The 17,345-nt window shown below is 36.7% G+C and overlaps 1 long non-coding RNA gene across 1 annotated transcript; it reads left to right on the top strand.

The window, feature by feature from the left end:
- Positions 1–525: 525 nt before the first annotated feature.
- On the top strand, positions 526–16,845 carry LOC129623099 (uncharacterized). Its single transcript, XR_008700346.1, has 3 exons — positions 526–770; positions 1,116–1,217; positions 15,870–16,845. It is a non-coding gene; the product is annotated as an uncharacterized LOC129623099 (long non-coding RNA).
- The last annotated feature ends 500 nt before the right edge of the window (positions 16,846–17,345 follow it).

Raw genomic sequence — 17,345 nt, 5'->3', positions numbered from 1 at the left:
AATTTTTTAGAATTTATTATGCTAGAGAGAGGGGAAGACAGTGTGTTCTGAATGGGATTTCTTTTTATGAAGAGTTTAACTCAGCAAAATCTTTACTTTTGGAAAGAAGAAGCAAATGTGTTTTTAATATATGTTTAATTAATGACATTGAGGAAAAACAAAGAATCCTGAGGGTTAAGAACTTTCTAAACCATTTATCATTTGAACCAGGGTTGGCAAAACCATACCAAATGATGTACAATTTCCTTATTTTGTAGCATTTGTTGCTGGAGTATAATTCTGGAGCTCCTCAACACACACTTTCTTCTGTTGCTAATCATTAAGAAAGAACATAGTATACCTAATTCAGTTCACTCAAATTTGGTAGATTGCAGAGTGAATTTCTTACCCCAACATTAGTGTTATCATGCGCACAAGTTTAACTGTAGCTAGCGACTTTCATTCATCGCTTTTTAGCATCTTATAGTAAAGGCGTGGATAAGAAGGAGGAGGGAATAAAGCTTTGACAGATGGTACTCAGCGTTTGACTCCTGCTGAGCTCAGCAGGACCTGTGGTTTCCAAGGTTAGGGCTGTCAAAATGGCTGTGTCTATCAAGTGAATAACAAAGTGTAGACTGCCCGTCCGTTTCCTATACAAAACTTAGATTTCATGTGCCATCATTGTTGGTCTTTCTGCTGATTTAATAACTTCCAAGAAGAACTGAGGATTCTGATGCAGCCTCACTGTTTAAGAAACTACTTGGAGAGGGAATTCTCAAGGGCTGGAAGAGGTAGGCTAAGATCTGATCTCTTCAGTTTCTCTCTCATGTTTCATGACTTGAAAAGGATTCAAAAGCCACCAAAGATTCCCTTTCAGCTAAAAGCTAAATGTGAATCTTTCAAAATGAACTTAATGCCTCTCTCTCTCTCTCTCTCTCAAAAGGGTAAAAATATTTTTATTGAGAATCGTTGAGGTGGTGGGTACTTGTTCAACTAGAAATATTGAGAATGAAAAGAAAAACGTTTCTGTTATGAAATACATTGCTGTGTTTAGATGTGCTTTTTGGGGCCTATTTCTCACCTTTTATAGCTTTTAATATTAAAACCACCCCTTATTTCCCCCCACCTTTGTCTAGAGTCTTCAGATAGAGAAAGTCTCTAGTGCTGAAAGATAAGAGAGCTGAATAACATCATCAACATTTTTATTTTGTCTTGTGCTGTTACAGCTATTTTTCTTGGTAAGTCATGTTTTTCTTTATGTGTATTTTGTGATCTCAAGATTGTTGTTGAGCTTGTGGGATTCAAATAAAAGGCCTATTGGTGGATTCATAAACCCAAACTTTTTATTAAGATGACACTGAAAGGAGGATTGTGGTAGTGCCTCTGAGTAAGCTAATAATTGTATTTCAATGTTTAATTTACAACATTTAAGGTAAAACTTCTCATTGTTATTTTAAAAGGACAAAATAAAATTAAAATGTGGCCTTTTGAAAGTAACAGAGCTGGACACATTTTAATCTTGTCCTGCTACTAAGCATTTTCTTTGCTATTTTTGACAAGCTGACAAAAGAAGTACATAGCTTGTCTCTTTTATGACTCTGGCTTAAGCAGACACATTCACCCATGTGGTGACTATTCCCTATCTGAAAGAAGACTTTCTTGCTACAATATAGTTGAAGAATCTTCCTCAGCAAATATTTAGTTTATATAAGTCCCTTGGTCATAATGAAAATGTTACTTGAAAGAATAGCTATTATTTTTTCCAGTACATTTACTTCAAACATTAAAAAAAATGTTTTGAAGTATTTATATTCTTCTATTACTTAAAAAACCTCCAACCGAGCAGTTGCTTCTCTGAGACACTGCATAGCAGATATTCAGTAAATGTTACTGAATGGAATTTAAAAGGATATTAAATACTGAATGAAAGGAACCTTTGAATTGAAATAAAAAGGAAACAACTTTTACAAATCTGATTGTTATAAGAAATCATCAAATGCCAATTTAGCATATATTAAATACTGAATGAAAGGAATCTTTGAATTGAAATAAAAAGGAAACAACTTTTACATCTGATTGTTATAAGAAATCATCAATTGCCAATTTAGCATAAACCCTTTTCCAGTTGCACTTGCTTTTTTATCCTGGAAATATATGATGTTTTTAATATCTCTGTACATGATAATAGTAATTAAACAGAAATCTAGAAAAGAAAATTCCAAACCAAGATGAATTTTCTTCTCTTTTTCTCTACCTTTTCTCTTACTTTGTTCAATAAAGCAGTTTCTAAGCTTCTTTCTAATAGCCTAGACCATTCCCCAAAGGAGGTTTTGTTAATGGCAAACTTGCTGAATCAAATTTGCTTTTCATGTGTTTGCATTTTTTTGAAGAGTCTCTGTGGGGTTTCGTCATGTGTCTGTGAGAAAAGAGTGCTTCTGTAATTTCATCCGAGTCCATAAACTATAAGTCCCTGGAAATTAAGTCCATCCTTGGCTGGAAATCAGCAATCTTAGAGGAAAAAAACAGAACTAAAACAGACACAATGTTCAAGAACTGCTATTGCATACTTATCCACCCAGAAAATCCTAACCCAACCCACAACATGGGCCCATAACTCTGGGACCAAGAAGTCAAAACTTCCAGATTAGCTAATATAACTCACATCCTCCAACTGCACTAGACCCTTCAATTTTATTTAATCTTTAAGAGTTTTAAATTGTAATAAAATACACACAGCATAAAATTTACCCTCTTAACCATTTTTAGATATTCAGTTAGCAGTTAATACGTTCACATGGTTGTGCAACCAGTTTCCAGAATTCTTTTCATCTTGCAAAACTGAAACTATGTATTCATTTTTAAAAATTCCCCATTATTTCCTCTCCTTACTCCCTACCAATCACCTCTCTGCTCTCTGTCTTTTTTAATTTGACTACTTGAGATTATTCATGTAAGTGGAATTATACAGTATCTGCATTTTAGTGGCTGGCTTATTTCACTTAATATAACGCCCTCAAAATTCATCCATGTGTAGCATGTGTCAGAATTTCCTCCCTTTTTACAGCTGAATAGTATTCCAATGTATGTATATATCACATTTTACTTATCCATTCATCCATGGATAGACAAAATTGGAATTAAAAGCAAATTGGGTTGCTTCCACTTTTTGGCTATTGTGAATAATGCTGCTATGAACATGGGGATACTAGATTCATTTGTTTTAGAATGTGATTACTTTGTGCTATAGAGTAAATAAAGACCACAGCACACATTGTGTGAAGAATGGTAGAAAATGACAATAATAAAAAAATACCCAGTGTTGATCAAGTGCTTACTATGTACCAGACACCGTGCCATCACTGGTATTAACTCTGTGAGAGATGCATTATTAATATTTTCACTTCCTAGAAGTGGAAACTAAAGCACAGAGAGTTTGGTTAACTAGTCTGAAGTCATCAGCTATTAAGTCACTGGGATGCAAATCTGAGAAATAGGGGTGAGGGTCTCTGTACTTAGAGGAAGAAAGAAATCACAGACTTCATATTTATGGGGCCACAGCCAAGTAGTAAAGAACTCCTTGACCATTGAGCAGGGTATGACCTAGTCGAATAGAAGCCTAGTCAGATAGAAGCCAGAAAAACACAAGGATTTCTGTAACCGTCTTGCTGCAGAACCCTCAACAAACAACTACCCTCTCTCTCCCTGCTCAGTGCCACAAAAGGGGAGGTGGAATTGAGTATATTTTGGTCTGTGATTTTTGACAAGAGACGCAGCAGCAGCAGCAGCATTCCAAATGAGATTTACTATCTAATATTTTATTACTTGGAGTATTATTTCACCTACTTGGAGATAAAGACAAAATTGAAAATCTTTAAATGCATGCTTAAGTCTCCAAATTTCAATAATAAATAGTCTTCTGATTCCCATTTCACTATATTCAAATTGTTCTTGGTATCCCACTATACTTTAATAAAACTATAAAGTAAGAATACAGTGACACAGTACAACAGGAGTGTGTAAGGTAAAATGAGCTTTCTCTTTCAGAGGGTCCCTAAGTGTGCCTACCCAACATAAAAATAAAGTGGAGAATTGTCAACAGTGTTCATTTAATATATATTCACATAATTAGGATCATATAGTGCCCCAGCCTCCTGCCACTGAAGGAAAAAAGAGGGCTCTGTCTGAATGAATCCACGTGTTCGTCTTTGCAGTCAAAATTTATCATTCCATAGTGTCTCCAGGAACAAAGACTATACATAAGTACTCTCATCATTATAAACAGTTTTATCAGCTCTTTGCTTCTGTGGTTATGAGTTCAGGTCACAGATCTTTTTGTATTCATTTTCATTTTCAGACCCTAGCCTGAACTCTTGCTTTCGCGATTGAATTGTACTCAAGGAAACAAAGAAAATTTTTTTTTTAAGTTTTTAAAAAATTCTACGGTCCTGGGGAAGAATATCTGAATATTACTAATCTAATAAGGTACAAGTGAGTGCACATTTAAAGACCCATGAAGACCCCTTACCAGAAAAACCCTTGCAAGTCAGACTAAAGAGAAGCCTTGAGTTGCAGTATTGTATGAATACTATGCAAATTAAGTGACAAATGCTTATTTTACCAAAGTCCATCAAATAGAGTTCAGACAAATGATTGATCAGGCCTGCATCTTTTCAGTGCTATCAGCAGATAAAATTCAATATTAACTTAAAAGAATGTTTTGGTTTTTTTTTTACTATCAGCCAGCAATTTTAACAGGGTTGATTATTTATTTTAAACCAAATTATTACAATGGAAGCATCCTCCATATCCCAATTCATGAGATTTGCTATTCTGATGGTAAACTACCTTCAGCCAAGCTAGAGAATTCTGTGATTACAAACTTTACCTTCCAACTGTGGTTTTGGAAGATGGGAGTTCTGCAAACCAGACAGAAGAGGGAGCTACCCATCTGGAAATTAACTGATCCTTTCAAAAACATGTCAAATAAATATAGAAAGAAATCCTAATATGATCAAGTCTTATCTTATTTGGTCTAATATTTTATAGCAATACTATAAATTTTCTATAAATTTAAAACAATAAAAAATACTACCAGCAAAGGCAAAAACAATGAGCTAAATAAATTAATGAAGAGACAGAATATACAAACCATTAAAAGGCCAATTACAAATACACTCACACTTTATGGTCTGAACTCATATTTCATAGCAAAATATAAAATTAGAATACACTCCCAAGAGGCCAAAAAATTTTTTTTACTGCCATACACATCACTAATTTTACCTTCCTATACCTTACCATTTTTCCTGATCATAAAATGGAGCTCTGACTTTAAAACTGATAACATCTGGAAACAATGGCAAAATAGAAAACTGTTGGGCTGCATCTGTCTTGAAAATGCTATGTAATAAGATTTACTTAATATATTTGAAAGAAAAAAATGTTTTGTTCCCTAATTTGTTGCAACATCTGAAAGTTCATGAGGTTATGACCCCTCTTTAAGAAAGCATCTCCCACCACCTGCAAATACCCCAGGAAAAGCAGTTGGAAACAATAAAACACGTGCTAGTTAACTGTTACCAGGGAAACGGTTCTGGTTCACCAATCCGAGCGCCTGCGCTTCCCAGTGGCTTTGTCTGAGGGAGACATGCGCCAGCTGTTAGTGAATAACCATTGTTGTAGATCATCAGGAAATCACAGTCAGCAGGCAACCCAGCCCCACTGGAAGTTTATTTCTCATATTTGTTCATCACCAGGGCAATCCTCCACCTTTAAAACATCCCCTTAGGCTGTGTTAACTAAATAACGCCCTGCACTAACAGGATCACTTAAAGGAGGCAAGTTGCAAAATGGTCTTTTTTCACAGCAAACCCATTGCTAACTTTGATTCCAATTGCATCACCTTCCTGCCCTTTTCACTTTTCAGGGCAAATATCTGAAGCCAGTGCTGTTTTGGGTGCTGCCTTCTTGCTGACTGGCTGCTCAGATACATACAGGCACCTACACACACCCAACAACCACCACCACTAAGAGTTTTCAGAAATAGTTGCCTTACTCCATCCTGGAGAGAGCAGCACCCCTGACAAATGAGAGATTCTGCAGAGGAAGTTGGGGCTGCCATCAACGGAGGGTCTGAGAGGATAAAACTATAGATTCCTGCCTCTCCAACACACACACTTAAAACCAGAACAGCCCCCACTTTTCCAATTTTATATTTTTAAAAAAATTTGTAGATGTTCTTTGAAACAAGATGGTACTTATTTTTTTTTAAGTGTAAAAGCTAATGAGGTCAAAACCCTTATAAGCATCAGACTCATCCTGAAAAAGAGAGACTTCTAGACTTCTGGTTTCTCATTTGGCATGTAAGGAGCTCAGAAGTCACCACCCTAACAATAAATCAAAGCTGAGCAAACTGAAAGATCCACACAAAAGTTTTTTTTAGATTCCTCAGAGAAGAGCATTCAGAGCACAATGCACTCCCCCCAAATTGGATAGGCAAGTGAATTCAGAGAGTCACAACTTTCTGGAGCAGAAACCCATGAGAGAAACCTCCATGGGAACCAGTGCCAATGAAGGAAAACCTAAAATGCAACTGATGAATTGTAGTGACTGAGTGTGGACAAGTCTGAGAGGAAAGCTCTGGAAGGATTCAGTCAGAGAAGAGCCCCCACACTTTTGTGAGATTTACTTCCAGGAGCTCAATCCAGTCCCAACAGTATATACTGGAGAAAAGTCTTGTGATTCCAACAGAGCCAGGGTAAAAAAATACCATTTTCAAATATGCCAGAGCATTCTGTTATTGTGAACAAGGCCTGCCCTCAGGCAAAACTATTTATCAGAGCCTAACCTATAGGGGTTTTGTCAGAGCCCAACTGGCTTAGGGGAAGGGAGATACCCAACTTCAGCTCCCTCTAGCCATCTTGTCCCACCTAAGGTGCGAGGGCTGGGAGACTGAGAAACATTGGTGAAATTCACAGTTCAGGGGAGCAGGTTCATCAACAACTGAGATCTAATTATAACACTGTATAACACTGTCCCTCAATTACCCCCATGTTACTAAAGATCTATTTACCACAGTTTCTGAGTACATCATACCTACCTTTCAACAAAAAATGACAAAGTGTACTAAACAGCAAGAAACATAGTTTGAAATTATCATACCATAACCTGAGAAAAAGAAAAACCATGATAAGGTCTTTACTAGAAAAAGTAGACAATGTGCAGGAACAGATGGTTAATGTAAGCAGAGAGATGGGAGTTTTAAGAAAGATCAAGAAGAAATTCTAGAGGTCAAAAAAATACTGTAACAGAAATGAAGAATGTCTTTGATAGGTTAATTAATAGACTGGACACAAAAGAGGAAAGAATCGCTCAGAGCTTGAGAATATGACAATAGAAACTTTGAAAACTGAAACACAAAGAGAAAAGTGACTGAAAAAACTCCCAGAACATCTAAGAATATGGGATGACTACAAAGGATGTAATGTATGTGTTACAGGAGTACCAAACGTAGAAGAAAGGAACAGAGGAATATTTGAGGAAACAGTGATGGAACATTTCCCCAAAATTATTATAAGACATCAAAACACAGAAAACTCAGAGAACACTAAGCAGGACAAATGCAAAATAAAACAAAACTACTAGGAATATCATATTCAAAATTCAGAAAATCAATGATAATCTCAGAAAAAGTCAGAAGAAAAATATCACCTTATCTATAAAAAAAAAAGCAAGGACAATAATTACATTAGGCTTATCTAGAAGCCATGCAAGCAAGAAGAGACTGGACGGAAATGTTTACAGTGTTGAGAGTGAAAAAAATCACCAAGCTGGAATTCTACACCTTTTGAAATTACCTTTCAAAAGTTAAAGAGAAATAAGACCTTCTCAGACAGACAAAAATTGAGGAAGTTTGTTGCCAGTATGTGCCTTAAATGTTAAAAGTTCTTCAGAGAGAAGGAAATGGATATAAGCCAGAAACTATGATCTAATAAAGAAAAAGAAAGCATCAGAAGTGGTAAGGTAAATAAAAACTTTTATTATTATTTTTCTTAATTGATCTAACAGATAAAAGTTGTTCAAAATAATAACAACATATTAAATTAAATATGTATATGTGTGATATATATCTAGATAGGTATAGCTATATGCTTATGATGCTTATGTATAAGTGAAATGAATTACAACAATGATACAAGGGTTTCCCTGATAGTTCAGTTGTTAAAGAATCTGCCTGCAATGCAGGAGACCCCGGTTCGATTCCTAGGTCTGGAAGATACCCGGAGAAGGGATAGGCTACCCACTCCAGTATTCTTGGGCTTCCCTTGTGGCTCAACTGGTAAATAATCTGCCTTCAATGCAGAAGCCCTGGGTTCGATCCCTGGGATGGGAAGATCCTCTGGAGAAGGGAAAGGCTACCCACTCCAGTATTCTGGCCTAGAGAATTCCACGGACTGTATAGTCCATGGAGTAGCAAAGAGTCGGATTCAACTGAGTGACTTTCACACACATGCACATACAATTAATAGTATGGATGAACTAGGGATATTTTGTTATTACAAAGTACTTATACTACCTGTGAAATGGGATAGTGTTATTTAAAAGTAAACTTGGAATAGTTGTAAATATATATCGTAAACTCTAGGGAAACTATGAAAAAAAATGTTTAAAGTATAATCAATATGCTAGGAAAGGAGAAATAAATGAACTATGTAAAATGCTGAACTGAATCTAAAAAATGCAGAAAAATTATGAAAGATAAAAACAGGAGGATCAAAGACAACAAATGAAAAACAATAGCAAATATGATAGATATTAATCCATCAATAATCACTTTAAAGGTCAATGTTCTAAATACACCAATTAAAAGACTGTCAGAGTGTATCAAAAAATAAGACCCAACTCTATATTGTCTATAAGAAATCCACTTTTTAAAAACTTTTTTTTTATTGGGGTATAGCCAATTAATGTTGTGATAGTTTCAGGTAAACAGCAAAGGGACTCTGCCATACATGCGCATGTATTCATTCTCCCCCAAACTCCCCTCCCATCCAGGCTGCCACATAACATTGAGCAGAATTTCATCTGCTTTATTAGATCCTTGTTGGATATTTAAAGAAATACACTTTAATATAAAAATACTAAAAGTCAAGCTATGGAGGAAAACATACCATGCTAACACTAACCAAAAGAAAGTGAAACTAACTATATTAATTTCAGACAGAGAAGACTTGAGAGTAAGGAAAGTTATTAGGGTTAAAGAGGGATGTTAGATACAGATAAGGAGGTTAATTCTCTAAGTAGACATAACAATCCTTAACATGTGTGCACCTAATAACAGAGTATTAAAATATATGAGCAGAAACTGATAGAACTTCATGGAGCAATTGATGAATCCACTATTTTAGTTGGAGATGTTAATACCCCTCTCTCAGAAATGGACAGATCCAGTAGCCAGAAAAATAAGTTAGAACATAGTTGAACATAATAGCACCATCAATGAACTGGAAATAGTTGCCATCTAGAAGCTACTTCATCCAACAACTACACATTCTTCTCAAGCTCACATTCACCTAGATATACCATATTATGAGCCATAAAACACACCTAACAGATTTAAAACATTACAAATATGCTCTCAGGCCACAATGGAATTAAACTAAAAATCAATAACAGATAACTGGAAAAATCACAGAATACATGGAAATTAACACACTTCTTGATAACACATGGGTCAAAAAAAAATCTCAAGAAATTTTAATTTTGAACTAAATTTATCCAAATGTATGGGATGCAGTGAAAGCAGTTCTTACAGAGAAATCTATAGCATTGAATGCATATATTAGAGAAGGAGAAAGCTCTAAATTCAATCATCTAAGTTTCCACCACAGGAAACTAGATCAAGAAGAACAAATTAAATCCAAAAGAGGCAGAAGAATATAAATAATTAAAAAAAATTAGAGCAGAAATGAACAAAATTGAAAACAAGAAATCAAATAAAAAGTTAACAAAACCAAAATCTTATTCTTTGAAAAGATCAATAAAATCAATAAGCTTCTAAGAAGGCTAACAAAGAAACAAAAGAGAGAAAAGACACACATTACTATTATCAGAAATGAAAGAAGGGACACTGTATGAACATTAAAAGGATAATAAAAGAATGCTGTGAACAACACTATGCCAACAAATTTGATAACCCCTAGATGAAATGGACCAGTTCCTTAAAAGATATAAGCTTCCAGAACTCACACAAGATTAAATAGACAATCTGAATGGCCTAATCTATTAAAGAAATTGGGAACATTTTCTAATTCAATCCACAAGGCCAGCATTACTTTAATACCAAAACCAGACAAAGAAAATAAAATAGATCAATATCTCTTACCAATATGAATGCAAAAATCTCACCAAAATATAAGAAGATCAAATAAACAATATATAAAAGGAGTTATATACCATGACCAAACAGGATTTATCCTAGCAATGCGAGGCTATTTCAACATTCAAAAAACATGTACACTAATGGCAGATTCAAGTCAATGTATGGCAAAACCAATACAATATTGTAAAGTAAAATAAATAAATTAATTAATTAAAATAAACAGTGTCATTCATCATATCAACAAACTAAAGAAAAAAATCACATGGTTATATTAATTAATGCAGAAAAGCATTTGATAAAGTCTAATCCCTATTCATGATAAAAATTCTTAGCAAACTAGGAATAGAGAGGAGTTTCAAAACTCTATTTTTAAAAATCTATTAAAAACCAATAGCTACATTATACGTAATGGTGATAAATTTGAAGTTTTCATGCTAAGTTCAAGAATACGACAAGGATGTCCCATTTCACTACTTTTTTCAACATTGTATTGGAAGTTCTAGCTAATTCAATAAGGCAAGGAAAAGAAAGAAGTACACAGAGTGAGAAGGAAGAAATAAAAATATTTGTTTGCATATGACACTATTGTTTACATAGAAAACCTGAAAGAACTGACAAAACAACTCCTAGAACTAATAAACAATTCCAACAAGATTGAAGGATACAAGATTAATATGAAAAGTCACGTTCCTATACACCAGCAATGAACAAGTTGCATTTGAAATTAAAAACACATTGTCATTTACATTAGAACCCCCCAAATGTGAAATACTTAGGTATAAATCAAGAAAAGATGTACAAAAACAGATGAGAAAAAACTACAAAACTCTGATGAAAGATTTCGAGAAAGACTGATTAATATTGTCAAGATGTTCTGCCTTCCCAATTTGACCTGTAAACTCAACATCAGTCAGTTCAGTCGCTCAGTCGTGTCCGACTCTTTGTGATCCCATGAATCACAGCATGCCAGGCCTCCCTGTCCATCACCAACTCCTGGAGCTTACCCAAACTCATGTCCATCGAGTCAGTGATGCCATCCAGCCATCTAATCCTCTGTTGTCCCCTTCTCCTCCTGCCCCCAATCCCTTCCAGCATCAGGGTCTTTTCCAATGAGTCAACTCTTCACATGAGGTGGCCAAAGTATTGGAGTTTCAGCCTCAACATCAGTCCTTCCAATGAACACCCAGGACTGATCTCCTTTAGGAGGTACTGGTGGATCTCCTTGCAGTCCAAGGGACTCTCAAGAGTCTTGTCCAGTACCATAGTTCAAAAGCATCATTTCTTCAGCACTCAGCTTTATTCACAGTCCAATTCTCACATCCATACATGACCATAGGAAAAACCATAGCCTTGACTAGACAGACCTTTGTTGGCAAAGTAATTTTTCTGCTTTTGAATATGCTATCTAGGTTGGTCATAACTTTCCTTCCAAGGAATAAGCATCTTTTAATTTCATGGCTGCAGTCACCATCTGTAGTGATTTTGGAGCCCAAAAAGATAAAGTCTGACACTGTTTCCCCATTATTTCCCATGAAGTGATGGGACCAGATGCCATGATCTTTGTTTTCTGAATGTTGAGCTTTAAGCGAACTTTTTCATTCTCCACTTTCACTTTCATCAAGAGACTTCATAGTTCCTCTTCACTTTTTGCCATAAGGTGGTGTCATCTGCATATCTGAGGTTATTGATATTTCTCCCAGCAATCTTGATTCTAGCTTGTGCTTCTTCCAGCCCAGCTTTTCTCATGATGTACTCTGCATACAAGTTAAATAAGCAGGGTGACAATATACAGCCTTGATGTACTCTTTTTCCTATTTGGAACCAGTGTGTTGTTCCATGTCCAGTTCTAACTGTTGCTTCCTGACCTGCATATAGGTTTCTCAAGAGGCAGGTCAGGTGGTCTGGTATGCCCATCTCTTTCAGAAATTTCCACAGTTTATTATGATCCACACAGTCAAAGCCTTTGGCATAGTCAATAAAGCAGAAACAGATGTTTTTCTGGAACTCTCTTGCTTTTTTGATGATCCAACGGATGTTGGCAATTTGATCTCTGGTTCCTCTGCCTTTCCTAAAACCAGCTTGAACATCTGGAAGTTCACAGTTCATGTATTGCTGAAGCCTGGCTTGGAGAATTTTGAGCATTACTTTACTAGCATGTGAGATGAGTGCAATTGTGTGGTAGTTTGAGCATTCTTTGGCATTGCCTTTCTTTGGGATTGGAATGAAAACTGACCTTTTCCAGTCCTGCAATGCCATTCAAATCCCAGCAGATACTGAAAACAGATTCAAAAGTTTATATGAAGAGGCAAAAGACTCAGATTAGTCGAGTCAATATTGAAGGAGAAGAACAATGTCAGGGGACTGACACTACCTAACTCCAAGACTTACTATAAAGCTACAGTAATCAATACAGTGTGGTATTGGTGGAAAGAGAGACAATATAAAAATGGAATAGGATAGAGAGCCCAGAAATAGACTCACTTAAACATAGTCAACCGATCTTTAACAAAGGATCAAAGGCAATACAATGCAGCAAAGATAGTCTTTCCACAAATGGTGCTGGAAAAACTGGACATTCATGTACAAAACAAACTAATCTAGATACAGAACTTACACCCCTCACAAAAATTAGCAGAAAATGGACCACAGACCTAAATGTAAAATGTATAACTAGAAAAGTCCTAGCAGGTAATACAGTAAAAAACCTAGGTGACCTTGATAATCACAGTGACTTGTAAGACACAACACCAAAGTCATAATCCATGAAAGAAATAACGGATGAATTTGGCTTTGTTAAAATTAAAAACATCTGCTCTTCAACAGACAATGTCAAGGGAATGAGAAGACAAACCACAGACTGGAAGAAAATATTTGTAAAAGATACATCAGATGAAGGAATGTTATTCAAAGTATGCAAAGGACTCTTGAAACAATTAGAAAACAACCAGATTTAAAAAGCGGTAAGAGACTTGGACACCTCACCAAGGAGGAAGATATACCAATGCAAAGTAAGCATATGAAAAGTTGTTCACCATCATATGTCATTCAGTTCAGTTCAGTTCAGTTGCTCAGTCGTGTCCGACTCTCTGCGACCCCATGAATCGCAACACGCCAGGCCTCCCTGTCCATCACCAACTCCCGGAGTTCACTCAAACTCTCGTCCATCGAGACAGTGATGCCATCCAGCCATCTCGTCCTCTGTTGTCCCCTTTTCCTCCTGCCCCCAATCCCTCCCAGCATCAGACCCTTTTCCAATGAGTCAAGTCTTCTCATGAGGTAGCCAAAGTACCGGAGTTTCAGCTTTAGCATCATTCCTTCCAAAGAACCCGCAGGGCTGATCTCCTTCAGAATGGACTGGTTGGATCTCCTTGCAGTCCAAAGGACTCTCAAGAGTCTTCTCCAACACCACAGTTCAAAAGCATCAATTCTTTGGTGCTCAGCTTTCTTCACGGTCCAACTCTCACATCCATACATGACTACTGGAAAAACCATAGCCTTGACTAGACAGACCTTTGTTGGCAAAGTAATGTCTTTGCTTTTCAATATGCTATCTAGGTTGGTCATAACTTTCCTTCCAAGGAGTAAGCGTCTTTTAATTTCATGGCTGCAATCACCGTCTGCAGTGATTTTGGAGCCCAAAAAGATAAAGTCTGACACTGTTTCCCCATCTATTTCCCATGAAGTGATGGGACCAGATGCCATGATTTTCGTTTTCTGAGTGTAGAGTTTTAAGCCAACTCTTTCACTCTCCACTTTCACTTTCATCAAAAGGCTTTTGAGTTCCTCTTCACTTTCTGCCATAAGGGTGGTGTCATCTGCATATCTGCATTATTGATATTTCTCCCAGCAATCTTGATTCCAGCTTGTGCTTCTTCCAGCCCAGTGTTTCTCATGATGTACTCTGCATATGTCATTAGGCAATTGAAATTAAAACAAGAGACCTGTATGTACCTATGAGAATGGCTGGACTCCAAAGTGCTGACAACCCTGAATACTGAAAAGGATGTGTAGCCACAGGAACATTGTGGGAATGCAAAATGGCATATCCACTTTGGAAGACAATTTGTCAGTTTCTTAGAAAACTGAATTACTCCTACCATATAGCCCAGCAGTCAAGCTCTTCTCTATTTGCCAAAATTAATTGGAAGCTTTTATTCACACAAAACCCTATATGTGGTTTATAGCAGCTTTATAGTTGTCAAAACTTGGAAGCAAACCTTCAGTAGGTGTATGGATAAATTGTGGTACATCCTAACACTGGGATATTATTCAGTGCCAAAAAGAAATGAGCTATCAGGCCATGAAAAGACATGGAGGAGATGTAAAGACAGATTATATTAAGCAGGGAAACAAGCAAATCTGCAAAGGTTACATACTGTTTCCAACCTTATAACTTTCTGGAAAAGACAAAACTATGGAGATAATAGAAAGATCAGAGGCTGGAGAGAGGGACGGATAAATAGTCAGTACATAGGCAGTAAAACTATTCTGTGTAACACTATAGTGGTGGATATATGTCACCAAATTGTTGCCAAAACCCATAGAACACTAAGAATGACCCCCTAATGTAAAGCATGAACTTTGCTCAATAGTGATGTGTCAATGCCGGCTCATTGATTGTAACAAACGTATCACTACAGTGTATGATGTCCATAGTAGGGGAGGTTGTGGGTATATGGGAATAGGGAGTATATGGGAGCCCTCTGTACATTTCATTCAAGTTTGTTATGAACCTAAAATGCCTTTTAAAATAAAGTTTATTAATTTGTTTAAAATAGAGCCTTATCGAATTCACATCTTGGAAGTTCAGGTTCAGGGTTGGGTATGGAAATCTGTTTCATAAATTCCAGAATGATTCTGATGTACAGTTAGGGTTGAGAACCACTGGGTAGATCTTGGCCTCCTGATCTTTCAGAATGTTACTGTACTGTTCCAAATTTTTTCAGACTTTTAATCTCTTGTAGGCTTAGTCTTATAAATTCATCTGTGCTGCTGCTGCGAAGTCACTTCAGTCGTGTCCAACTCTGTGCGACCCCATAGATGGCAGCCAACCAGGCTCCCCCATCCCTGGGATTCTCCAGGCAAGAACACTGGAGTGGGTTGCCATTTCCTTCTCCAATGCAAAGTGAAAAGTGAAAGTGAAGTCACTCAGTCATGTCCGACTCTTAGCGACCCCATGGACTGCAGCCTACCGGGCTCCTCCATCCGTCATTTGTACTGATACGTTAATATCAGAAGGAAAAGGGTACCCACTCCAGTATTCTTAGGCTTCCCTTGTGGCTCAGCTGGTAAAGAATCCACCTGCAACGCGGGAGACCTGGGTTTGTTCCCTGTGTTGGGAAGATCCCCTGGAGAAGGGAAAGGCTACCCGCTCCACATGTCAAATGTTTGCATTTATAAAAGGGTCTCTCTGTGTGTAAATGCTGAAACTAATGGGAGCCCTGTATTATAGGCTGGCTATCTTAAAAGAGCCTAGTCATTGAGCTAAAATGATGTTGCTTTTCCACAGCTCTGTTCCATCCATGCCTTTCCATGGAGCAAAGAAACAAGTTATCAACAATCAGGGGCATGGCAACTATGATTCCATCATTCACAAGTTCAATTTCCTTCAAAAGAACAAGTGATACTGTTAACCAGGCCCTGCAAGCACATATAAAACAAACAGCATGACTGGAAAAGAGAAAATGAAAAATGGTCTAAGAAACCTTATCTTTCTCCCATAACCAAGTATACTAGTCCCACCCTTTGGAGCTCAGATGAACAGAATGAAGATCATGGAGTTCCTAACACTAGCCCTTTCTTTCTACATAACCCAGAATGATGTAGCCCTCTATTTAAAAGGCAGTAAAAAGGATGCAAATGTTCTCCCTTGAAGCCCAGATGTTTTCTATCTTTCTAAGCTCCAATTATTTCACCACATTATTTAGCTGCACTCACATCAGATCAGGGCCACCTGTTACATCCTCTGAACACTTGTGATTTAATGTTAAGTTTGCATTTATGGTTTATCTAGAACAGTCATAATAGTCATCTTGGAGCCAAAGGATGTGTATATGGCAGATTAACAGATGATTAAGACACTGTGTTATGTAGTGTAAACAAAATCAAACCTAATTTTGTGATTCATTATTACATAAATTTGGATATAATCCAGGACTAGAAAACTCATCATCTTAAATAAAACTACATGCCAAAAAGGTATAATACAACATCATTAGACTATAAGGAAATTGATTTTTAAAGTTCCATTATAAAATATTTTATTATAGAAATGTTCTTTATTACCAAGATAGGTTTTTCATATTTAAATATTCTATTTTTGTCTTGTCTAAAATTAAATAAGTTCACTCTGATATCAATACAATATGTGACTTGATGTATATATTACTGCCTTTCTAATGATACATAAGAATCTGCACACACACAAAAATCCTAATTAATGTCCATTCAGTATATAAGTGTTTATTGAGTACCTATCATGTGCCAGGAACCATTCTCTGTGCTAGGATACTGTAAGGAACAAAATGTACAAAGTCCCTACTGTACTCAAATATTGAAATAAACTTCCAGCTAACTCTGGGAAAAAAGTATCTTCTCAAAAATGAACCAAAAAACCAACTCTGTAGAGTTAATGATATCATGATTTTCACAGATTATTCTTGAGCTTCTGGAGTAGTAGTTCAGTTGGTAAAGAATGTGCCTGCAATGCAGGAGACCTGGGTTCAATCCCTGGGTTGGGAAGATCCCCTGGAGAAGGGAATGGAAACCCACAACAGTATTCTTGACTGGAGAATCCTATGGACAGAGGAGCCTGGCAGGCTGCAGTCCATGGGGGTCACAAAGAATTGGACACAACTGAGCAACACAAACACACACACACACACACACACACGTATTATTCCATCACTTTAAAAGTTAGTAGCAGGTAATGTTCGGAGAAGACAATGGCACCCCACTCCAGTACTGTTGCCTGGGAAATCCCATG

Source organism: Bubalus kerabau, chromosome 11 (assembly GCF_029407905.1).
Source record: "Bubalus kerabau isolate K-KA32 ecotype Philippines breed swamp buffalo chromosome 11, PCC_UOA_SB_1v2, whole genome shotgun sequence".
Taxonomy (NCBI): Eukaryota; Metazoa; Chordata; class Mammalia; order Artiodactyla; family Bovidae; genus Bubalus; species Bubalus kerabau.
This window is presented reverse-complemented; position numbering and strand designations above follow the sequence as displayed.